The sequence below is a fragment of the Dromaius novaehollandiae genome, chromosome W, assembly GCF_036370855.1.
Source record: "Dromaius novaehollandiae isolate bDroNov1 chromosome W, bDroNov1.hap1, whole genome shotgun sequence".
Lineage (NCBI taxonomy): Eukaryota > Metazoa > Chordata > Aves > Casuariiformes > Dromaiidae > Dromaius > Dromaius novaehollandiae.
The window spans coordinates 46553723-46577634 of record NC_088130.1 but is presented as its reverse complement, the minus strand read 5'-3'; the positions used below and the strand labels follow the sequence as shown (position 1 = coordinate 46577634).

At 44.3% G+C, this 23912-nt stretch overlaps 1 long non-coding RNA gene across 1 annotated transcript in view; it reads left to right on the top strand.

Moving 5' to 3' along the window:
• The first annotated feature begins 229 nt into the window (after positions 1 to 229).
• LOC112987057 (uncharacterized) overlaps positions 230 to 23912 on the top strand; it is a 54493-nt gene continuing 30810 nt past the window's right edge. The window contains exons 1-4 of the long non-coding RNA XR_010385626.1: positions 230 to 330; positions 833 to 1338; positions 3560 to 3748; positions 12316 to 12439. This is a non-coding gene — a long non-coding RNA (uncharacterized LOC112987057). The remainder of the gene's footprint in view (positions 331 to 832; positions 1339 to 3559; positions 3749 to 12315; positions 12440 to 23912) is intronic.

Here is a 23912-nt window from a genome sequence, read left to right as displayed (position 1 = left end):
ATCTGTGAGCCCAAGCTGGACAGAAAGGTCTGTAGCCTGCTGTTACAGTCTCTTATTCAATTATCTATTTTAGAGCAACTTGAATAGAAAGAGTTGAAGTGAAATGTGGCAGGAGAACATCTGTGCTACCATAATGACTATTCAGGGCATTTTTATTTGATTGTCAGTTTTGGCTTCCTGGCAAAATATAATTTACATGTAATTTCTCCAAACATTATTTTTATTATAATGAATTCTTTTCTTTATAATAAATCCAGATTATCCTATTACTTTTTCAGAGAAATCCTGGATGTTAGTGAAACTCCTGTGACTTAAAAGAAGGCAAATTTGGTATGCTTTTGTTTTTTGGTTTTTTGCCTGCTTTATAAATTCAGTATAGCTCCTAATGACAGTTCCCTGATTAAGTAGTCTTTTGGGAATGAAAGCTAATGCTGTAATTATAGCTTCTTTCCAAATCTTGATCACAGTGACAGTGGGCGTTTTCTTATATTTTAAGCTTGTGCAGCTGATTTGTGAACATCATGTTCATTGATATTTTACTTCTCCTTGTTCATAAATTGTTTGCAAGCAAGCTGTTATTCTTCTGGTTCCTGTGTTGTGATTTTGAGGGGCAGAGGGAGGAGGAGGAGGAGGCTGAAATTTGAGGAGAAGGACATTCGGGCTGCGAGCTGTCCTGCCTCTCCAGGCCTGGCCGCACGTGGGACTGGCCAGCTCATCCCCGCGAAAGGCGCTGGGGCCCTCACGGGCGAATGCCGAATCCCATACCCAGGGTTTCTGTTAGCATGCAAGGTCCCTTCTCTGCATGCTAACGTGGCATTTTCTTTCTTTAAAGCGCAGATTTTTCTCAACGTGTGCTCGAACAGGCAATCGAGGGAGGCGTGCTGGGGCCGCGTCATGCTGAGCGCGCCGTGATACAGGCTCTGGGCCCCGCTTCGGCGCTCTACGGGCTGCCGTAACACCTACCCTGCGAAGGCAAAGCAAACTGGTTTTGATGCCATCGTTAACATAGCCTGAACCGTTGCTCCCCGATAGGCGGTTGTTGTAGGCACGCTGCTGCGGGTGCAGCCAGGCGCCTCAGGTGCCCCGTGCTCCCCGCCGCGGGGACGCGGGGACCCGCGCTGCTGCTGCTCCCAGCGGGGCACCAGCCGCTGGGCAGGGACATCTCCCTTCACGAGAAGCCACTGCCAACGCTGCCAAGAGCAAAGTGACATCCCAGCGTCCCCAGCCCGTGTGAGTGAGCCAAGCCCTGGCGCTGCAGGGGGAGGGAGCAGCTTTCGGATGCCTTTTCCAGAGGCCGTTTCTGTAGTGGCAAAGTGACTCGGACGAAAAGGGCTTAAGGTAAGATTAGAAAACATCTAGCAATGGTGAACAGAAAGAAGAAGTTTCTTCACAGTTTTGTAGATGTTTCTGCCTTCTTCATTTATTGAATAGGAGCAAATAGTTCAAGATGTGCTTTCCCCTGGGAGCTTTCCAAACTCTCACTTTCTTTCTTTCTTTTCTTGACCCTTGCTTCACCATCCTATTGTTCAGTGGAAAAATCCTATTAGAAGCATACTGGTTACCTGGAAATTAAATCAGATACTGTCATGCTGCCACTTTTCCATCTCAAGTTATGCAAAACAGAATTAAAAGGACTTTAGAATAAGACCCTTACTGTTTTATGAACTCCAGACCGTGTTAGGACTACTCTACCCAGTGACCTTTATCTGCACATAATTACAGTCTGAGGCATTCTTAAATCATTTGCTAAGCTGTTTCTAGTGTTATTCCATGGTATTCTTAAAAACCTAGGGATTACCAGAGATTACTGCCCCGTTTTCAGGGCGCAGCAGCTAGACACAAACAATGCTGGACCCTGATACTTCCAGCAAGCTTTGTTCTCTTTGATAAATCTGGTTTAAAAAAAAAAAGATTAAAATTGACATGTTACATAGTATAGAGATAGATTTATAATTTCTCATTAAAACTTGCAATAAATTAACAAACATAAGAAAAATGTGTCTATATATAAAAAAAAATCTATGCCCTCTTATGCCAAAGTCCACAGTGTATTTTAAGCAATTTCATGATCCTATTAAATGATCACACTTCTGGAGTAAACTTCTTAATGGACTTTAGGCTCTGAACTTTCGCTGCATGTTGTGTTCAGAGGCAAGTGAGCAGTGACAGTCACGTACCTGCCTCAGGTCAGCACAGTGGTTTCATTCAGCAAATAATCTGCTCACCAAGTAACTTTTCTAGGGAATGAGATGTAACTCCAGGAGCCTGAAATAAGCTATATCTTACTTCTGTGTTACAAGCAGTTGAACATTGACTTGCAATATTGGTGGATAAAATTATTAGCATGTGATAGCTCTTTGTGAAGCAAATCTGGGGTATTGTTTTTGGTTTTTGGTGGGGGGTAGTGGTATACACTGCAAGCGAAGATCAGAAAGTGTTTTTGGCTGAGCGGAGGGTCGACGTGAGCGAGGTGCCCTGAGCACCGCGTCCACTGTACCTCCAGGTCGGGCCAAAAGGACCAGCGAAGTTGCAGTCAGACCTGCTCAGTGGTCATTGCGACTGGCCCAGACCTTGGAGCTGCTCAGGAGATACCTGCCTGTGCTCTGCTGTCACTGCGGAAGACAGATTTCATATCCAAGTGTACCAGCCTTGGAATTAAATTCTTAGCAAAATACAGGAAAAAGCCTAGGATGTAGAAGAACATCCTTATCAAATGGGAAAAAATTGCCCTGAAACACTGAGCCCCTTTCACAATGTTACAGAATTTAAACATGAAATAGCCCTTCTGCTCCATATTGTGTGTACTAAAAAAAATAGATTTTTTTTCCCTCTGTGCTACAGCAACTGTTATGCAATTGCCCCAGTTATTTTGACATCTAGTAGTTGATGTGAAAGTATATGGTTTCTTTCTAGAACTGGTAAATGCAGTGGCATGTTGCAAGCCAAAGAAATTTTACAGAAATCATGTGAAAAAGCATTTGGACTGTTTTCACAGTATTTATTGAGATTATATCGCATAGTTTCCCTGCTTTCTTTTTCTTTTTTTTTTTTCTTTTTTGTTTTGTTTTGTTTTGTTTAATTATGAGCCCGCAGGGACATGTGAGTTCCCCTTAGTGATGAATATCTTTCAGATTGACACAATATTTTTCTCTATAAGCAAAGAAGTTTCTTTTTATTCTCTTAAAACTAGGCTCAGTAATGGGACAGAAAACAGTTTGAATGTTATAATACACTCAGCTCTTTAGCTATACTTCAGTAGTCTCTATATCCCCATGAGGATGAAGGAAGACGACTTCTTGTCATCCATAGTAATGTAACTAGATCCTGGAATACGCTGGCGAGAAGATCCCATTTAAAAGCCAGCTGCTTTTCTGGGGCAGTAGTGGTGTCTTTTCAGAGGTTTTGTCCCCCTTGCTTATGCATCTGTCCGTACATACATATGCTCCTTCTTTACGAGCATACAAACTAGCTGCGAATGTGTTGTTACATGCTCAGTTTCGCCTATGGGCAACAGACATGTTTTAATACTTCTTCACTTTCCTTTCCCATCTCTGTCCAGACTAAGAAATCTCTTCAAAGTCAACATCCTGGCTGATAAACGGATTACAACTGGCAGATGTCTCTCTACTGATCATCTTTTAGTCACCTATCAGGAAAGTCACTAAAGCACCTCTCGTTGCACCTTCCCGGTTGTCTGCATTTCGTCCCTGGTACTGCTGTGGGTAATCATGGTCATGACAAGTATAAAGTAAGTAGCCTTACTTTATGCTTACCTGTTTCAGACTTCACCAATATCTTTATGTGTTTAGGAATATATTTTCTCTTCTTTGGTTAGCCCATCATTCATATTTTTTTCAAGTACTTTGCTTCCTTTTCATGGTCCTTGAATTTCTTTCTGTTTCCTCCTCCTATGCTTGTAATCCCAGCAATAAACCTGAATTTTCCTAACAAAATGCATACCTTTTCTTATAGAAAACGTGGAAGACGCTAACTAAATGCAGACTAACTAAATAAAATGATAGTAGCTGGGATACATAGTATGGTAAAGCCCTGGAGTTTTGATTCAAACGAAGCAGCTCTTTGTAATAATAATAAAAAAACCCAAACCAAAAGCAATGGTGACCAATGCAAAGGTGACCCTTCCAGCTCTCCAGTACCTCTGCTGTGGTAGGGTTAGGAATGGGGGCAAGTGAGAGTCCAGAAAAGCGTTGGAGTCCGTCCTGCCTTTTCTTCTCATTTCTTTATGCCATTCAACCTTCTGGCCCACATCTCCCTCCTTTTCGAGAACTTTCTTTCATGCCTGTCTTGTGCACAGGTGACGGGTGTAAAACGAACAGGGGATGATCCACGGGACACGACCCTTCCCTGCTGCGTGGGTAATCCGTTCAGGTGAAATGTGGCTCGGCTGTGCAGTGCTCTGCCGCGTGGTGTTGTAGATGTCCACATTCCTGTGGGGACCCTGGAGATGTTAATGGCAGGGAAACACATCGGGGGTTACCCAAGGCACAGGGACCATCCCTGGCTCCCTGTGACCCTCCGCCACATGCTGCCGGATGTAGGGACGTTACAGGGGCAAAGTGTCCTATCGGTGTGTCCTTATCCCAGCTATTCCCTGAGCACCTGCCTTTGGCCGCTGTCGTAGATGAGATACCAGGTGAAACAGGTCTTTTGGTATGGCCCCTTTCGGATGGTCTCCTGTGCTGTTACAGGCTAGCTAAACAGCAGGAGTGGTTTTTCTTACCTTTTATGCTCAGCAGACAGCTTTCCCTGGGTTTGGACTGAGGACACTAAACACAAACGTAGTGGGAAAGGTGGCTGGAGGTGGTTGCGGTGGGGCTGAAAGGCAGGAAACGCTTTTGTTGTTAATCCCTGCCTGTTCAGTAAACCTCTCCGTGATAACAGAGACGGGCGACCCCGAGGCTCGCGCGGCCGACCGCTGGGAGCCCGGAGGCGGTGAGCCGGGCGCGACGCGGCCGAGGCAGGCAGGCACCGCGGGGAGCACCGCCGAGCCGCCTCACCGGAGCCGGGCTGGCACAGACCCCCTCGAACCGCACCAGCTTCAGCGCTTCCGTGTAACAACGCTGAGCCAGATGCTGGGGAAAACCCGGCGTCCTGGCTCCCTGGGAGCCTTTGCTGAGGCCTGAAGCTCTGGATGCTCCTGGGGGCGCAGAGACGACCATGCTCACACACAGGCACCTGCCTGATTGCTCTGAGCCGCGCTTTTCAGCGAACAGTCCTTAAATAGCAAACACCTGGTATCAGCTGTGCTGCAGGCCGGCCGAGATCCAGTCAGATGAAATAAACATTTGCGTGAAACAGGTTCCTGAAAACATGCATGCAAGAAGGGTCATTTTTGTGCCTGCCTGACTGATCAGCATACAAAAAAGGGGATGAAATGTTCTATCTGCGGCCTGAATATAGTGTGATTAGTTATTCATTTTTATTCAAGGCTCACGTATTGTGTTTCTCTGCCTCTCTTTCAGTGGCACATCATCACCTATTTTTCTTTTTTTTACGCTTTCTCCTCTGAATCGGAGCAGTATCTCTCATTCAAAGGGCCACGCTCTGCCTTGGCTGTCGTTTAGCTACACAGATTTGGTTTGTTGGGGGCTGTGCAGGAGCAACGAGCTCACTTTGCGTTTCTGATATCGGCGAGCAGGAGGATCGGGGGCCGCAGCCTGCCTCCTCTGCACCTCGCGGGGCGACGGGCGCTGTGTGCCTGGGGACAGGGAGCCGCTCCGGGGCCGCTCAGGGCACTCGTCAGCCTTGCAGGGGAGCTTGGCACGCACTGCTGCGATCCAGGTGCTTCAGAAATGCCATAAATGATGTATTCATTAAGCAAGTTACAGACGAAATCTTGTTAAACCGTTGTGTTCATCTCCTTGAAACGCATGTCATGTTTTATAATGCAGTTTTACAAGTCCCCAGCAACATTTACAAGTCCCAACATTTTGCTTTTCTTAATTACATTTTATTTCTTGTTGTTAAAGTGCTTGAAATACTTTTGCCCCGTCCTAGCAGTGACCTCCCGTTCTAAGGCACTGTCCTCTTAGTCACCCACCAGGATTTCTGCTTAAAAATGAGTCCTTTGCCAGGACAGCTCTTGTTGCTCTTCTCTAAGCTCCATTGTAGCTAGACAGTTTTTGGTGAGATGGTGGCCCAGGACTGGTGTTCAGAGACGTTTAGAGCAGGACTCCTCATTTTATAAGATGTCTCTGCAGATGCTGCCCCAAAGCCAAGCTGGCTTTTTTCCCCTCTCTGCTGTGTTGTAAACTTAATATCTGACCTGTCAATGAATTATTCATAGGCTGTGAGGTGCTGTGCAACAGCTATGACCATTTACTCTGACTGCCTTTACACAGAGGCCATTCACTTTCTCCAGAAGAGGATTAAAGCATGCAGGTCCTCTAGAAAAGCATGAAATCTCATTTTAAAGACTAAGTGATTGGAAGTGTACCAATTTTTCCAGTCATTCTTTCTGCTGTTTAATTACCTGCACTGCTGTGAAACCATGTCTTAGTCTAAGGCCATGTTTACCTGTTTTCAGCTCCCATCCATGAATTTTAAGCCTGCGTCAACCCTTCTCCTTTGTCTTATCCCTCTTCTTCCTGTGGGTACCTGTCTGGGTACACAATTTTCAAACCACCTTTCTCACGATTTTCTTTGATGCGACGCAGTGCAATGCTATCCATTATAAGGTCTGGAGACCATTTAATGAAGTGGTTCAGGTCAGTCCAGAAGACCAAACCTTCTTGTTATTCACTGTCCCACCGGTCTCCATGACAACTGCATATTTACTTTGCAAGAATTTTATCCTATCTTCCTTTTCATCCAGATCCATTGATAATATCAACTAACGTTGGACCAAAGATAATTTTCCTCAGATATCCCTTTTCTCATAGCCCTGCTCCTTGATATCTTTACACTAACATCACAGTTTGGATAGTTATCAGTGAGCCATTTTTAAATCCACAGAATGTACTCTGCTACTTCCAAGGAATGCAAGCAAGCTTTTCAGTCAAAATGTAGTGTGATAGTAAGGAAAACTATTTCCATCAGCATAGAATTGATAAAATATTGTTTAAAAAAAGGAAACTAAAAAGTGTTTGTTTGACAGAATCTACTCTCCATGAAACCACGCTGACTGATATTAATTATATGTTTAGCCTGTAATTCTTTGCTAATAAAATCTTGAATAACCTCAGGCAAACCAATGTCAGATTGGAAAATTCCTTTCTCTGTTTTGAAGCGGTGGAATTACACTAAAATATGGAATAAGTTGGAATTTTTCTAATATTTGTTTAATAATCAGCTTTGCTGACACAAAAATACCTTCCACTTTGTTTGAGGAATTTGGTCCAGCTGATTTGAAAGCATTTAACTTTATTGGAGCCTCCGTTACTAGAGACAAACAATTGTTAAAAGAGGGATGGGTTAAGACTGTTCTGCAGCAACTGCATGTATTTTCTTTCTTCATTTCCTCATTTCTCAAACGTATGTACGTAACCGACCTCGATGTCTGAAAGTATCAGAAACCACAAGGCAGCTTTATTTTGATGTTAGTGATGCAATTAAGAACATTAATGAAAAAAACAATTTCTGAGAACAGTGTTGTGCATCAAAGCTGGGGTCGGGCGAGCCTAGCCCTCCGCTAGCAGGGCTCCCCGGGAGTCTGCCGCGCCGGAGCACAGCTCTGCAGGAGGCACACCAAAGGGACAGCCCAGCCCAGGGCCGTGCCCTCTTCTCTCCAGATTCCCCGCATAAGCACATAAAAAAGCAGTTAAAAAAAAAAGAGTCTGAAAATGTGGCTGGTATCTTGTCTTAAATGGCCCTGACGTATCAGGGGGGTCTTCACCCGAAGGCCTGACAAGCTGCTCTCCTTTCACGTGGTGCCCCAGATTCACTGCTGGGGGAGAGCCAGTCTGTGTGAATAAATGATCTGGGGAGAAAAGGGGTTGGGGAGGTTCACTGCCTAAACTAGAAATTACAGAAGAAAAATCCAGTCAGCTTAGCTTTGTGTTTCAGAACCGTGTCATTTTTTTTCTCCTAAGATCTGTCACACAAAAGTTAAAGCGTTTTTATTTCAGACCAAGCTGTAATATGATTTTGACAGAAAGCACTTTGCTTTTGAATAGCTAGATGTTGTGCTTGATTTGTGGCAGCTGATATCTGACATCCTCATCATGTCGGTGCTCAGCCCTCAAAAAAACCCCCGCATACTCTGCTGGTGGCTCTGAGTAAGTCTGTTCCTGGGTTGAGCAAAGCTGTACGTGTTTGGGCCTGAAGATGTTTTTTGGGAGCAGTGTTGTTTTTCCTTTTTGTTCTGTTTTTTTTCAACAAGTAGGTTGAGCCTCTGCATATTTGCAATTAGATGGCCACCTCGCTTGCAAGATTTTTTTAATTAAATATAAAATAATAGGATTAGACTCTAATAGTGTTATACACTTTTCATCAGGAAGGAACTCAAGAGTCTTCTGGGTTTCTGACGCAACGAGAATTCAGCAACCCCACTCTGTCTTAATTTTAGAGTTTTAATGCTCGGGATAAGGAATCTGCCACAGCTAGTTTAGCAGTTAAGTGCATTAGGCAATGTAATGAATTATTGACCAGTGGCTGATAGTTTAACACCTGATCAATATGCTTAAGTATATATATATATAAAAAATCTCAGGTTGAAAAGGTCTTCCTTCCTCAGTATGGAGAGTGCTTAGGGCTGTTTAGCCTTTTTTGTCCTTCCCTATATGGGAAGCTATGGTCCAGAGGCCAGATAACTTCTTTAAGGTTTTAATGTGTTTTGCAGTTGCTAATTGCTTTAAGTCATATTGGACTAATGCCTTTATCTATCATATACATTTATATATGTATCATATAATTTATCAGCTATTGAATATGCATTTGGCATTTGCTGAGGATGGATGTTACCAAGTTTATAGTGAGCTGATAAATGTTTTAAAGATTACCACCACTACCTCCATGAGTGTAACTCAACTTGGTAGTAGTGTTTTGCAAGTTTCACAGAAAAAATAACTGTACCTAATTTGGTACTGAATTGTCATTTTGCCATTGTGGGGGAAGGAATGCTGCTTAGGTGCACTTTTTTGATGGAGCGCTAATGGGATAAAACCTTGAAACATTATGGAATCCCCAAGGTGGGAGACGTACATTTTATGAGGGAGGCAAGTCTGCCTCTTCCTCTGCCCCTGTGTGTATGTGTATAGCACAACGATTTAATCAAGAGGTTTCATTCAGGACATTGCTCTAAGAACCAATTTAAGCTGACAGGTAATAGCAGGGAGCTGTATGGCAAAGTCTCTTCAGTCAATTAAAGGAGACTGCAGGGGTGAAATTGCATCTAGTGGAGAACTCAACTCTTTTCCTTCTGTGTTTGTTTACTTTCCTTTCTAAAATTGCTCTCTCTACCCACAGCAAACAGAGCCTGTGCAGTTCTAGGAGACTGAATTGGCTTCTCTTCTGCCTTGAGCACCACTAATGAATGTAAAATTTTGCTTTATTTTTCCCTATTTATCTCTATAGATTGGTTGCCTTCCGTGTGGGTATAAAAATGTCTCTCCCCATCTCTGTAAAGAATTATTTCATTAAGGCATTTGATGACTGTAAGTATGGAAGAAGCTATATAAATGCAAATTTTATAAGATCATGTAGGTAGTTCAAATGTCTCTCGGCATAACTTGATCAACAGTAACAAAAATCACATAATAATTTGGGAAAAAAAAGATTTCTTTGGCATTTGCACAGCTATTAATGTCATGCTCAATATTACACACTAGGTTTCCTGCCATTAGGTTAATTAGTTCTTTTCTAGGGCCATCATTAAGCCATGCCAAATAAGAAAAAGCTCCTCTCCTGTGGGTGATTTAAGAGACTCTGGCAGCTCTGGGAAATGGCTTAGGTTTTACTCTGATAAGACTACCTTCTTGTTATTTTTATTTTTTAATAGTCTTTTAGACTGTTAATACCCTAATTCCATCAGGTAAAATACTGAGAGGTTACCTGCTGTGGTGACCAGAACTCAGCTTACACCAGAATTAAAATTGTATGCGTAACTACAGCTCTCCTTTGTGACAAACAGGTAACACTGCTAAGAACAGGTGGATATGTCACAATTAAGTATGATGCATTGCAGTATTTTGGCATTAATGTGCTTAGTAAGTTTGATTATATATTTTTTTCTATAAGAGAAATTTATCAACAGTAAACAATAACGTAGGCTGCAGAAGGTCTATTGATTTCACTTACAAAGCAGGAGAAGAGTAGGTGAGGACACAGAGTAAGGAGGCATCTCCTGTCTCCTCCTCCCACAGAGTAAGGAGGCATCTCCTGTCTCCTCCTCCCCTGGCACAGGCGCAGAGGCAGGCTCAGCATCGGGCCCTACATGAAGATACAGCCCTGTATGCCTGCACGGCTGGGCGAGCCTGGCGGGCCTGCCCTTGGCCGGCGGGGCCGGGAGGGGCCGTGCATGGCCCGCTCTGCTGAGGGGCACTGAGTCCCGGCAGAGCCCGGCCTGTGGTCCCCGACGCTGCCCTGGTGCTGTGGACCACAGCCTCGGGGGACACTTTGCTTGTAGGTGACTGATGCACGCGAGAGGGCACTGAGAGCAGGGATTTGGGCTTCGGTGGGGTTGCAGCCAATATCCTGCAGAGAACAAGCTTTAGGCCTTTCCCACCTGAATTTCGGCTTCTTCCTTTTCCAGATGCTGGATGTGCTGGGGACAATCTGATCGTCTAGTTCTGCCTGACATCTAAGGCCTCTTCTTGGTAGGAAAAGTCTGTGAGGACGAGGTGGATCTAGTCTTGGTAGAGATTTTTGCCATCTAACTGCGAGAGAAGTTAGAGGACGAGGTGCCTCTTTCGTTTAAAAAAGCCTGATTTTGTCTGGAGGATGTGCCTGGAGGCTGACGCGCATGGCTGGAGGCACTGTATACTGCAAAAAATTCTGACAGGACAGTTGGTCACAAAATTAGCTCTGCCCATCCATTAGAGACCCTTCTGTGAATAGAAAAAGTGACCAAACTAAAATTTATAGATTTTAAGTTGAAATACACATATTTATGCCAGGCTTAAGGTCTTACTGGCTAAGTTTTGTGGAAGAGAGAGATGGTATAATGTTAACGACATTCTTTGAGAAATTGGATGGAGAGTAGAAATACAGACTCGGTTTTCAGGCTGGTGGAGCAGCAAAGCAAAACACTCCAATGATATGTAGACTTCTCTGGTTGAATTTCAAAAATGCATGTCAGAAGCACTCTCGAATGGAAATATTCAGAAGATTAGCAAGTTGAGATGAACCACTGTGTTTATTTTGTTACCCCAGATTATTTTCTTGAGGCCTCCTGTCATTTGTGGTGTACTTCCTGCAAGCCCTGATGTTTGCTAGCAGATGTTTATATAAAGTTGCTGTAATTAAGCAAACTTGAGATCTTTCACTAAACTTTCTGATTTAGATATCAAGTAATTAAGTAATGACTCCTCTGTTTGACATATTTGTGCTGCATAAAAACATGATAAAACTGTTTGGAGTAAAATAAAGTGAAAGAAAAGAGTGCCTGTAAGGAACAGGAGTCAGCCTGGCAGACAGGGAGGTGATACGGGCAGGGCTCTCAGCTCTAGCACAGATGGTCCCAAAATGTGGGTGACCTTACAGTTTCTCTGGACTTAACCTATCTCAGACTATGTTTTTAGGAAGGCGTCCTGGCTGCCGCAGGGTCGATGATAGGCGAAGATGCCCACCCGAACCTGGGGGCAGCGAGGGAGAGATGAGGGACATACTGACGCAACAGCGCTTTACTGGTGGTGCTGGGCCGTGCTGGGAGGCAGTACGTGACCCACCACGGTCCTGGGCACACGGCTTGGCCCCAGCCATGCTGAGGGGCTGGACAAAAAGGTCTGGGTTGCCTCTAGGTATATAAAATTGATGGCCAAGTACAGGAAGGTTTGTCAAGACCAACAGTTGATTAAATGTTTTAATTTAAACTGTCATTTATTTGTTTAATGTGCCAGTAAAAGCTTACTGCTGTTCAGCATGAATTGTTCTGTGAATAGTAACAGCAATAGTTTTCACTTATGCTGAAATATAGCCTTCTTGCCTCCTTTTTGTTACTTTCTATTTCTTTTTATGACTCTTTCTAAAGGTTTAAAAAGTAATTGAATAAAATCTCCTGGTAAAGACATGACTGGTCTATAAATAGGATTTGCTGCTATAGTGTTGCCAATAGAGAAAATTAAGATTTCTACTTAGAAATCAATGAAATGTTCCTTTAGCTGTAAAAAAAAACCAGTGTACCACTGTTCCTTTCAGGCTGCTCCAGACACTCCTGCTCATGCATGGTGATGGTAACACTATCGCTGGTGGCTGATGCCTGCCGCTGCCAGAGCCGACTGCACTGAGTGCTGGGCAAAGCTGGCTGCTCCAGGGTGCAACGGTAAGTTTTGAACAGTGAAAAACATCCTCATAATATCTGACACAAAAACAGTCTCTTTTATTTGAGGGCTCAAAATGTTTTACAAGCACTAGCTAATGAAGCCTTACAACACCCTGCAGTGCACTGTAGGAAAGTGCTATATAGAATTATTAAATGTAAGTACTGCCATTGGCCTGAATCCCTGAAAGAGGTCTGTTGGTCTTCCAAAATAGGCAAGTAAAAGACCTGCTTATATATCTATTTGGCTACTATCCATTATCAAAGCCAGACTGGCAGATCTCTCCTCAGGTGTGAAGGGGATGTTTCAGTCATGGAGCGTTTAACACCCAAGTATTCCTTATTTGTAAAAATAAATAGAATCCTCATTAAGACAGTTATTGAAAGACATCTTGTAAATGCATGCAGCATTGCAGCCCTGCACCTACACACTGACTCCTAGGGCCTCCATTCAGCTCCTTGTTCCTGCAACTTTTGCTTTTCCACCCACTTTTTTTGCAGGTTTCCAGAAATGAAACAGAAAGGTTGAAAAAAATTAGTTCTCCAGTCTTTCCCCAGGTAAATGTGGGCAGTACCCCGGATTAGGGCAGTACGGTGTGCAACGAGCTTACTGTGGAGCTTGCCAGCACGAGCCAGGGCAGACTGGAGAGCGCAGTGGTGTGAAACTGTGCTCGAGGAGCAGGTAGCCATGCAGAAGGAAAGGGCAACCAAAAAGGTACCTGTTTAGCTGAAAGTACACATTAAAGTAGAGCAGTACTGGTTTCCAGAAAGTTCACTAGCCAGGTTATTTCAATGGCAAAAAAAAAAAAGTTTTAAAACCACTACAAAAAATAATCAAGCTGGGGCATAGGGAGGCTTAGGACTGCCTACTCAGGACTACTAGGCCCCCTAGGATGACCCGAAACATTCATGTGCAGGGCCCATGAAGCACTGGAGACAAGTCTGGGCTCACGGGCAAGAGCACAAGGCACTACGACCCTGCGACAAACTGCGGGAAAACTCTGGAGCGGGATTACTCAAAGCGGGGACTTGGTCCCGCTCCGGAGCCCCAGCAAGGCTTATCTGGCCTTTGTCACCTTTCTGGGTATCTGATTAAAAAGCGGAAGAAGAGAAAAGAAAAAAAAAAGTCTGAGCCTTATTAAAATTCCCTAATATTGGCAAATGTGAATTCAACAGCCCCGTGAGAGGAGGCTCTGTGCCAGCCACAGCCGGCTGGGCGGCAGGGGGTCTCCTCTCTGCTCCCGGGGGCACTGTGATGCTTTTGGTGCCACCGAGGCTGCACGGTGGGATGGTGGCGGTGGCTCATCCCCAGCACCCGGCCTCCGAGCAGAGCACAGCCTGGTGCCCGCGGACCCATGCGCCCCGGCGCTGCGGGGCCTCGCGCTCGCGCCGGTGCGCGGGAACTGGCTGCCGCTGCTGCTTTGCTGCCGGCAGGCGCCATCTCCCGAGCTGCGACCAGGTCCTTCCGCTCTGCCTCTTGTAGGCGACTGGGCATGTGTTTTTAAACTAAGCTTCCCATCGGCAGGGTCTCGCTGCAACTAAACGGTGGGCAGCAGCTGCAAAGCGTGGTCTGCTGAAGTGCAGCCCGGATGAGGGGACCGTGCCGGGCACTGAGCGGCGGGCTCGGGGCTTGGCGCAGGCACGGAGGTGCGGGAGCCGCCCGGCACCACCAGGTCTTGGCTGAGATTTCCTCACGTTTCTGGAGCGGGCCACCCCGTCTGCAGCAACAGACCAGTGGGCATGTTTTTGCACTATATTATTATTTTTCACAAGCTGTCTCAGCTTGTTTTAGGTGTAATACTGCTGATGTGTTTTTGTAGAGAGCAGTGTGGATTTGAGTCACACAGTATGCTTTGTCCTTTCTCATTCAAGGTTTCAAATAGGCATACTGTTTACAGCTACCATTAGAAGGGGTAATCCTTCAGGCATAATATAACATGCAATTTCTTTATACTCTGTGAGAGTCTGGAACATCATGATCAGATTCCAAGATGGTCACAAAACTTTTGCTCATCTTTCTTTGATATATTTATTTTATTAGGGCAGAACCCTCTGAGAAGCTTATTTTTATAGTTCTTCTTTCTTTGTCGTTTTCAATGAAATACATTTTTGAGAACCAAGCCAATGAATTCTGACAGTTGATTTTTTTTCACTATTATTTGGTTTTGCAGATGACTCCGTAATATTCCACTCTTAAAAAGGCACTTTGCTTCAACGCCAGAAGTGTTTTCTGAGTTCTGCCTCTTTCTTATTTATCTATATTTTCTATCTTTTATTACTTACTATACATTAATTCTGTCTCCATTGCTAGTAGGCATAACTCTTAAGGAACTTTGATTCTAGACTTTATTTCTCTAGGAGGTCTTTGGCTGTCTCTCAGCCATTGTTTTCATGGTCTTCACTCCTTCTCCAGTGTGTGTGTATACACAAATTACAAAATATGATCTCTCAAGGCTCAGGCCAGATCCATAGATTTTGCAGGGCTTTGATTCAGACCTACAGGTGTGGTCTATGGCTATATTCAAACTTGCATACTGAACAGCTATCTCTGAAAAAGACCATCTTGATCATTTTTGTATCAGTCACTTACCTTTTTGCCTTGTCTTAGAAGAAAATGTGTTTTGGGGGCAGCACAAATAGATTTAGACGTGTATTAAAGCTGACACACACGTCAGCTGCCCAGGAGCCATAGTGGTGGCTTCCTTCAAGGTGAAGCTCACCTGGGAGCTGCCATGGCAGGGGTTTTGCCTTCGCATGGGCTAGCACTGCTGAGCAGATCAGCCACAACTTTCCATCCCTTTCTGTGACATGGTGGGAAAACTTCCTCCTTGACCTTAAGGCCAAAATAGATGGTGTCTTCCCACCACAGTCAGTAGCGTCCTGATTGGAAGGGCTTAATTTCAGCAGAAATGTGCAAGGGCAGGCATAGGAAACCACATCACACTCCCTTGCACTCTGTTTGCAAAATCCAGCCATAATTGCATACCTTGAGCTTGGGGAACTTTAGAATTCGTATGTCTTCCAAGGACAAATGGCATCTTGTTTGGCAAGCTGGTAAGGAGTCAGAACTATAGTTGGCCAGGGAGGAAGGTAACATTTATATTCCTTTCTCATTTGTGTCCCCTGCCCTCACAGCTGTCTGTGCTCCACTCTTTTTCTGTGGCTAAAAGGACTCTGGATGTGCCAAATGTCAATGATTAAGTGATTAGTTTGCAGACTAAATTGTCAGGGAAAGTCAACTAAGCATCAGGCAGAGCAAAGCTTAGTCCTGCTATTTGCATCTGCTGGATGAAATGTGGATATATTATTTGCATTTGCTTTCAACAGTGTATTGAGATTGATTTAGTATTCCTTTAGAAGCTGATACTGCTTCATATTAATCACTGCAAACCTCATAGAATATGTCATTTTTTGACACTAAGTGAAAGATCCTGGTGCTGAGGCATCTCAATGAAGTGCATGTGCATGCATCAGTTCTGAGCACAGACTGATTTGTCGTGTTGCACTTTTGGAAACCTTCCCTCTGGGTTTAGGGTCTACAGCAGGCCTGTTCAGGCATAACCCTGATCTGCACTGGACGAGGGTGAGAGAAAGGGAGTGAAAGTGAGAGACAAGGTTGGGGAAATAAGGTGACGTGCTGATCCAGCATTCCACATAGCCCAGTTACAACCCAGCTCGAGCTGGGGCTGCAGCATCCATCGTGACTGGAGCTGCAGTGCTAGCAGGACTAGCTGGGGATTCCCAGAGCAGTATTCTTTACCCCCACCCCCCCTGGTTGGGGATGAAGAACACTGCTCCTTTCCAAGCCAGTGTTTGAATACAACCACTTTCTTGTGGCTCCAGGAGACGTTCCTCCTTAGCAGGGGCATATAAAGGGAATGCCAAGGGATGAAGGCAAGCAACAGAAAGGTGAAGAGGATGTAAGAAGTCTACTAAAGAAGAGATATGTGGGGGGACTGGGTGGAAAGAAGTGTCACCCCACTGCCAGAGAGAGATCTAAGGTAAAACACGCCTCGGGAAATCTCTTGATGAGACAGATATAAGCAGCTTAATTGCTGGACTGTACACAAATTTCAGTTGATCATAATTCTAATTAGCAACAACAGAAGAAAACCTTCTCAGCCACACAGTTAAACTCAGAGAAAAATCCTGTAGAGATTGCTTTGAACACATAACTGAAAGCATTTTAAAATTAGCTACTGTAGGTGCCTGGGATCTAAGTCTTTTCTTGTACATCTAATTTAGTTTCTAACCACTCCTCCCCAGATCATTCCCTCTAAAACCGTGCTACAGCCAGCCTGTCCTGTGTTCTCAGGACACACTAGAGATGTGCCTGAGATTTTCAAACTGATAACTCACTACACAGATTACAATCATGGCTTGTTATTTTTCATAATCAAGCCACTTTCCACCAAAACATCTCCAGAACATTTCTCCATTTCATATAATGATGTCTCCGCTATTTCAGCCAGAAGTTTGGTCTCAAATAAATCAATAGCAATGCCGAAGAGTTAGTTGAGGAAACTGAGGTAGGACTGTGAAGAAGGGACAAGGAAGATCTTGAGCTGTGGCAAGAGTCAGACACAGTACTCCTCAGGAAGCTCTGGTCTACACTGTAATAAATACTACACAGACCCAGAGTGAGACTGACCTTCTTTTCCTTATGGAAAAGTGGAATCAGTGCCTTGATAAGTGCACTTCAAGTGACACTTGAAAATAAGGCATGTCTCTCATCATCAAGGGAAATACTTGCCCTCTGGGCCTCCACCCCACTGCCACCTCCACCAAAAAAAAAAAAAAAAAAAAAAAAAAAAAAAAAACTGGTTTGCAGAAGGCTTTTCTGAGACTCAGGAAATAATTTTATTTGAGGTATCCTGAAACAAGCCTGTGCCCAGGTATCTGAAGAAACAGCAGGAGTTGTTCTGGGAGCTCTGGCAGTTTCCAGTCTGACAAACCTCAGGGGAGGGCTTCTTTCTTCCAAACTAGGAAAGGATACAGACAGATATCTGGGACCAGACTGGAGCTACAGATGTGGAATGGATTCAGAGTCAGCCTAAAAAACAGATGTCCTAACAGGAACACTTGGTGGCATATACTCAAGGACCTTCGATTCAGAGACTGTGGCTATGACTATCATTCAGATAGTGATGGAAGCAAAACCTGGAATTGCATGGAAAGCATCTTGATTCCTAGGAAAATGGGGCTTCTGAACCAAGGTTCAACATACAGTTTCAAGGTGTCCTTGACTCTCTACTTGAAGTAGATCCATCTTTCAAGTGACTGAACTTCAGTGAGGACCCACTTTTGGCTTCTAGTGTTGATCTCTGTTGGGTGGATGCATTCATGTTTTCAGTCAGAGCTATGTCCTTCTAGAAGCTCTTCAATTAAACGATGTGATCATAACAGTTACTGATTCTAAGAGGTGTGATTATGGCTTCTAATGGACATGGAGAGGACAAGGCACCCAGGAGGGATAGAGCACAAATCTTTTTTGTGCTTTCTGCGAAATGCTGGTTCTTTTAACTTTTGCAGATCTAGCAAATAGCTGGGTAGAAGGAAGCCTCTATATCCACACTGTAGGCCAGCAAGCCTCTGCTGCATATCAGAAGGTTACCTTCTCTTGATGTAACCAGCTGTGAATTTTTCTTTACTTGCCGAATCTGAGGCAAAAGCACGCCTCTGATCTTGTTGCTGTCAAAAATCCTATTGTCAGATCCTCTGTCAAAAATGGCAGTGCTAGATGGCAGATTTCTCTCTGAATCTGTGATGGGGCTGTGATATCTTCTTAGAGGAGGTGCTGGAGGCCCCAGGGAGACTGCTGAAGTAGCAGGCATGGCAGCTGCACCTCAGTATGCAAGCTGGAATGGTGTATACTGCTCCTGCGTTGGTTCACGTCTCAGTGACTGCGCACCCACGGCGTTACACTGCATCAGCTCCACCATGTGGGCTTGCATGGAGTCCACCAGAGCTGCCTGGCCAGGTGGATCTGGTGAAGATCCCATGCTTGAGTCAAGCTGTTAACGACCAGAGACACTTGATATATTTACAGTGGAAGACCTATGACCACATATTATGCTTGCCAGCCAAGGGATTCAGAAACAGTTAAAATAATGTAACTAGAGCACAAAATAAGATAGAAGTGTCAGAACTGGAGGATGAAAACTGCCTGCTTAGTATACTGATAGAAATGAATTTTTTGTCATTGTTGAAAAGAGAGAGAGAGATATAATGTGGCTGATATGGACTTGCTATAAATATATTAAGATTGTCTAATAGATTCCTGTTTGTTTTGAAAGGTTACCCTGTCCCACTGCAAACATCTGTTAGTTGCATTTCTCCCTGAAGGGCTATGTCCCTAATAGCAGTTCAGCTTCTTTTGAGAGTGCTGAAGAGCCACTATAGGAAATGAAGCTCACTCTTGCAAGAAAAGTAGAGGCCTATAATCTTAGAATTGAGGGGATGTGTTCCCAGAGAGACTGTGTAAAGGTCAGAAACCAGCTCTCCCACTGAGTTGTGGTGGTGGTTGTGCATCTGGTGTAGTCACTGGGACTGGGTTCTCTACAACCACACTATTTCCCATAAAGTCACCACAGCAGAAAAAAAGCAAGATTAGTCAAAGGAAACGGTAAGAAAAAAATGTATGACATTCTTACAAGTAGCAAGAGGGATAGGAAAGATGGAGGAAAGCCATGAACAATTGGCTTCCTATGAGACAGATTATGGAGCCGTGTGAGTCAGAGCTTAGAGAGCTACCCAAGGCACAACGGGCAGAGACACTTCCCTGGAACACGCAGGCAAAAGGTATGACCCAGACCCTGATGACAGTGTGGGGAAGTAGCCCAACCTGCCAATATCTGTTTGAGAAGACTCATACAACCTAAAAGCACAAGGAGACTCCAAAAGCAGGAATATCCAGGGCAGATAGAGCTGACATTGTCCTAATCCTGCTCTCCCGCTCGCAAGCAGTAATGACAGAAATCGTAGCTGAGAACCACAAGGCTTCACATGCAAGGGGAGAAGCTGAAACTGAACTGGAAGTACTGGGAGAAAGACAGTATGGAGCTGGGAAAGCAGGAGGGAGCAATATAGATACTTCTCTATCCTACTGTTTTTGAGAAGTCACGTTAAAACATCTCGCTGTGAATCCGGAGTGTTTGAGTTTGAATCTTGCTTTGCATGTATGCAGAGGGCCTCCTCCAGCTGGCTGAGTTATAAGCAGGTACCTGGTGCTTGGAGCAGAGAAGTCGAAAGTGGCCAGAGGGTCTGTTCGTTCCTTTTGTCAGCTGTTCTCCGTTTACCTGTCCTGGTCTGATACACTGCCAAGCTTGCGGTAGACTGATTAGGCTCCACTGCTCATAGTCTTACTGATGTCCATATAAATAGCTAGAAAGTCATTGATGTACATCTGAACCATTTAAACAGTCTTATGACTGAAGACTGAACTGGGTTGGGACATGCAAAAAGAGTAAGTGGAGGGAAGGGACTACAGTCCTGATGGTGGAATAACCCCTCAGGTAAGACAGAGATCAGGAGTCAGGCCAGTCACTTCCCATGACTGATGAGGCACAGCCACGTCATCTTAAAAATATGGCCACTAGGTGGGAAATACAAAATTTCAAAAAAATAATAGACAGGGATAAATAAAGAGAAACTAATGCAGTTCAGAGAAAACAAATCCAGGCAGAACTGGCTCAGGATGGGATCCTGTAAGGAGAAGTCATGTGAGGATTTCCCAGGAGTGAGTTTTGGGTAAATCCCAAACTGGGAAAAGAGCCAGGCTAGACCACTGCTGACAAAGACCTGGGATGCTATATCTTTCCAGGATAAGGCACATAATGGGCAGATGGCCGTGGCTTGCTTCCTTGTGGTCTGGCCTGGATCCATGAAAGGTTAGCCTAGTAAAAACAGCTGCAGAGAAAGTTGGCTTCTGGGTCCTTTGGGGCAAATGGATTTGCTGAGGCTCATGGAGGCGAGCCTGATGGATGACCAAGGAATGAGGTAACTGTGCAGCTCTTCGCTTCAGCCCCAAATTATTGGTGATAATCAGAAAAATAAAAGAATTCTCTTCAATCCATTCGTCTGCTCTGTCTTGTATTTTATTAACACCAGAATAGGATCTGGGGTCTAGTCTTCCATTTTAAAATGTTTTAATGGTTTGTCTGTAAGGCAAAACATACACAGTCTCCCTCCCTAACCAAACAGAGCACAGCCAGCTCCAGGAGAGGAGATGTCCTTCCCGAATCTCTGAGGGATCCTTGACTTCTGGGATCATCTCTCAGATGCCAGCGTCAGGTCCTTCTGACATGCACAGATTTGGCGTGTTACCTCCACAGAGGTAGATGAGAAGAAGGTCCTATATTCAAAATGACTCACTGAGAAGGGTGGTCTACTAAGAGAGAGTGGATGGCTGGTCTGATAACACTCGCTGTGTGTTTTTGCTTTCAGGATACAGAGACATTGGCTCAGCTGTGGCCCAGGGCCACCCACTTGCTGGTGGGGTGATGGAGCTGGCTTGGAAGACTGCAGTCCTTAACAAGCTAAGCAGAGTTTGGTGAAAATGGTGGCAGTTTCCACTGCTTGTGCCTTATCCAGGGCCATAATGCCTGCCCTCCAAGAAGGTTCAGGCAGACCTTCATGCTTGATTGCTCCTCAGGGAAGCTGAAGGCTACTGCTACACTGAGTGCTATTAAACCTCTTAGCAATGGTTGCAGGGAGGGGGAAAACTTCTTTTTTCAGGGTATGGGTGCTTTTCTTGCCCACAAGGAAACTGAGTCTGGGGAATCAGAAGGCACATAATGGTTCCCAGGCTTAATGTCTGGTCTGATAATGTCTTTCTCAGGACATAAAGTGATCAGCTGTCTGAAGCGAAGGTTACTGCAGAAGTGTTAGTTTAAAGCAGTTCAGCACAACCACAATAAATGTGATCCTACCAGCGTGTGGGAAGAGCTTGGAATAAACCTGAGACTGCTGTCCTCAGAGAGGAAAGCTTTCAAAATGTGGCCACAGATATTTTAAGGCAGAGCAACACAGTTTTGGAAGATGTAGATATTCATGCTGGCAGATGCTACTTGAAAGTATCGTTGTCTGGTGCTGTGTCCAGGTAAGGCAGTGGCAGAGGTTTCTGGTTTCTGGCAGGTTAGCTTTCTTCTGGGAGGTCCTCACAGAACAGGGAGTTACACTTCTGTTCCCTCTTCTCTCTAGCTTTTGGGAAAAAACGTGGGGTCAAGCCCTTTAGGGCCTGCAGCATATTAGCCTCAGATCAATGGCCTCATGGAAAAATTTGATAGGTTGATCAACATAACTTTGAGGGTTTGTACCACATCATCTGCAGAGCTGCAGCAAATGATTAATTCTGAAAGTGTCCACAGCACAGGGTTGTCCTTTGTGCTGGCCCGTGGTAAGAGATACAGGTCTCCAGACTGCTGAGAGTCAGATAGATGTGAACATACATAGAGAGGGGGTTTGCAGAGGATGGTGTTGCCTAAATGGAGGATTTGGCATGTCACCCCCATCTGTAAGGTGCAGTGGAAAGATCCTCGCACCTAGTCTGTAGGCAGCTGGAGCGTGTTACCTTGCTGGAACATGCTGACCTCTATCAAATGCATTTTGAATTTTTTTTTATTGCAGAGTTTCTTAGGGACACTTTCATGAACAGACTGATGGACTTTGTTTAGAGGAAAAAGAAACAGTTCTTGGAGGGTCTGTAAGACACTATATATAGAGAGTGTCTGTATATACATATGTATGTATATATGCATAGTTCCTCAATTTAGCATATGGTGTTAAGATGGAAAAACTTAATTTTGAATCTACTAACCTTGAAAAGCTTTTCAAAGACATATTTCTTAATGCAGAGCCAAAACATGAGAATCTGACCTAGGTTGGTTTATACATATGAGCAAAAATATTTACTCAGCTAGTAAGTATTTGATTAACCTTTGTTTATTACTTCAAGATGAGAAACAGTTAAAATACAGGAACTCATGGATTATAATTTTGCTTTTTGGCTAATGTTCACTTCCTCTCCAGAAAAAATATGGTGTAGCTAGGAAAAGAATGTATTTCTTTCTCATCTCAAAATCTGTATTTCAAAGTCCAGAGTTGAGGTCAGGAGAAACATTTCTATTCATTTTGTGTTGAAAATTGAAGCAGAAGATTGCAATGAAGGACCTGAGGCTGTGCACTACATAAATCCCCCCCCTGATATGGCAAGCAAGGATATGCAGGCAAAAGCATATGCAAAACTTCTCCTTTCTGGGCTGGAAAAAGCTGGATTTTTTTATTCATAATCTAAAATGAAGCAAAGTCAAACACTAACCTGAGCCTCTTTATGCACTTTCTATTTCTAAGGCTTTACTTACAAGATGTTTTACACTTTAAACTTGCCAGTTTCAAAGGAAGGACACAAAACCCTTTTATGCTGTGTGCTGCTGCTAACAAGACCCATCTGGCTTACTGCATTGCTAGCATGAATCACAGACTGGTACTGCCTCTCCGCTCAGGGTCCTAGCACGTGCCAGTCTGAAAGCTGCCGTAAAACTGTCCATTTTTTTGTGATATGTAATCCAGATTAGGAATTCTTTTGTCCTGAATAGCCTGATGGGAGCATGTTGCAATACACTGCGGGTTGCTGGCTGTCTTCACTGGAGGGACTGGAAAGAGGCTGGTCGGGAGGAGGCCTGACCCAGCTCAGCTCCATGGTGGTATTTACAGCTCACGCTGTGGGGGATTAGAAACAGGGGGAATTGCTGTGCAGCCCTGAAGGGCTGGATTGTCCTCTGTGATGAAGGAGAACCAGGCCTTTCATTTGGGTATGAATGTAAAAGGCTGTAACTGACAGTATAAAAACCTTTTTTTTTTTTTTTTTTTGGTATTTTATGGTATTTTAAAAATAAAATAATTGTGCTCAATAAGGAGAGACTGAATTAGATTGTTTGCATGCAGAGTCAGAGCCTTTAATAGTTTGTCACTAGAAGGTGGTTTCTGAATCCAGATTGTCAAGGAAAGAGCACACTGACACAGTCCCGCATGTCCCAGTCAGAAACAGGTTTTGCTGGTGTAAGCTCTTTGGCGCTTGGGGCAGGAAGAGTCTGTGTCTCAGGCCTTTGGTTAGATCTCCTATCATACAACAATGTGGAAATGGCATAGGATCTTCTTTTCTGCTTTTACAGTGCAGCATTTGTAAAATAGCATCTGTTAAAAGGTGGCTTTAGGTTAAAAAAAAGTGTGACCACAAACAGAAATAGTATGAAGGGGCCCTTAATAACAGCTGTAGTGATTTTTCAGAAGGAAACTCCAAAGCCACATCATTTCTCTATAAACTCCAAGTGACCTGACAATCATAAACGTGGCCGAGGTCAATGTTTCGTGAAGCAACCAGTACTGCCGTTTGCACTGTGAGACTTCATCAGCACCCACAAACTCAGCACAGAGCTCCCACCACACAAGATTCAGGCTCAGCAGCAAGCTGTTTGGT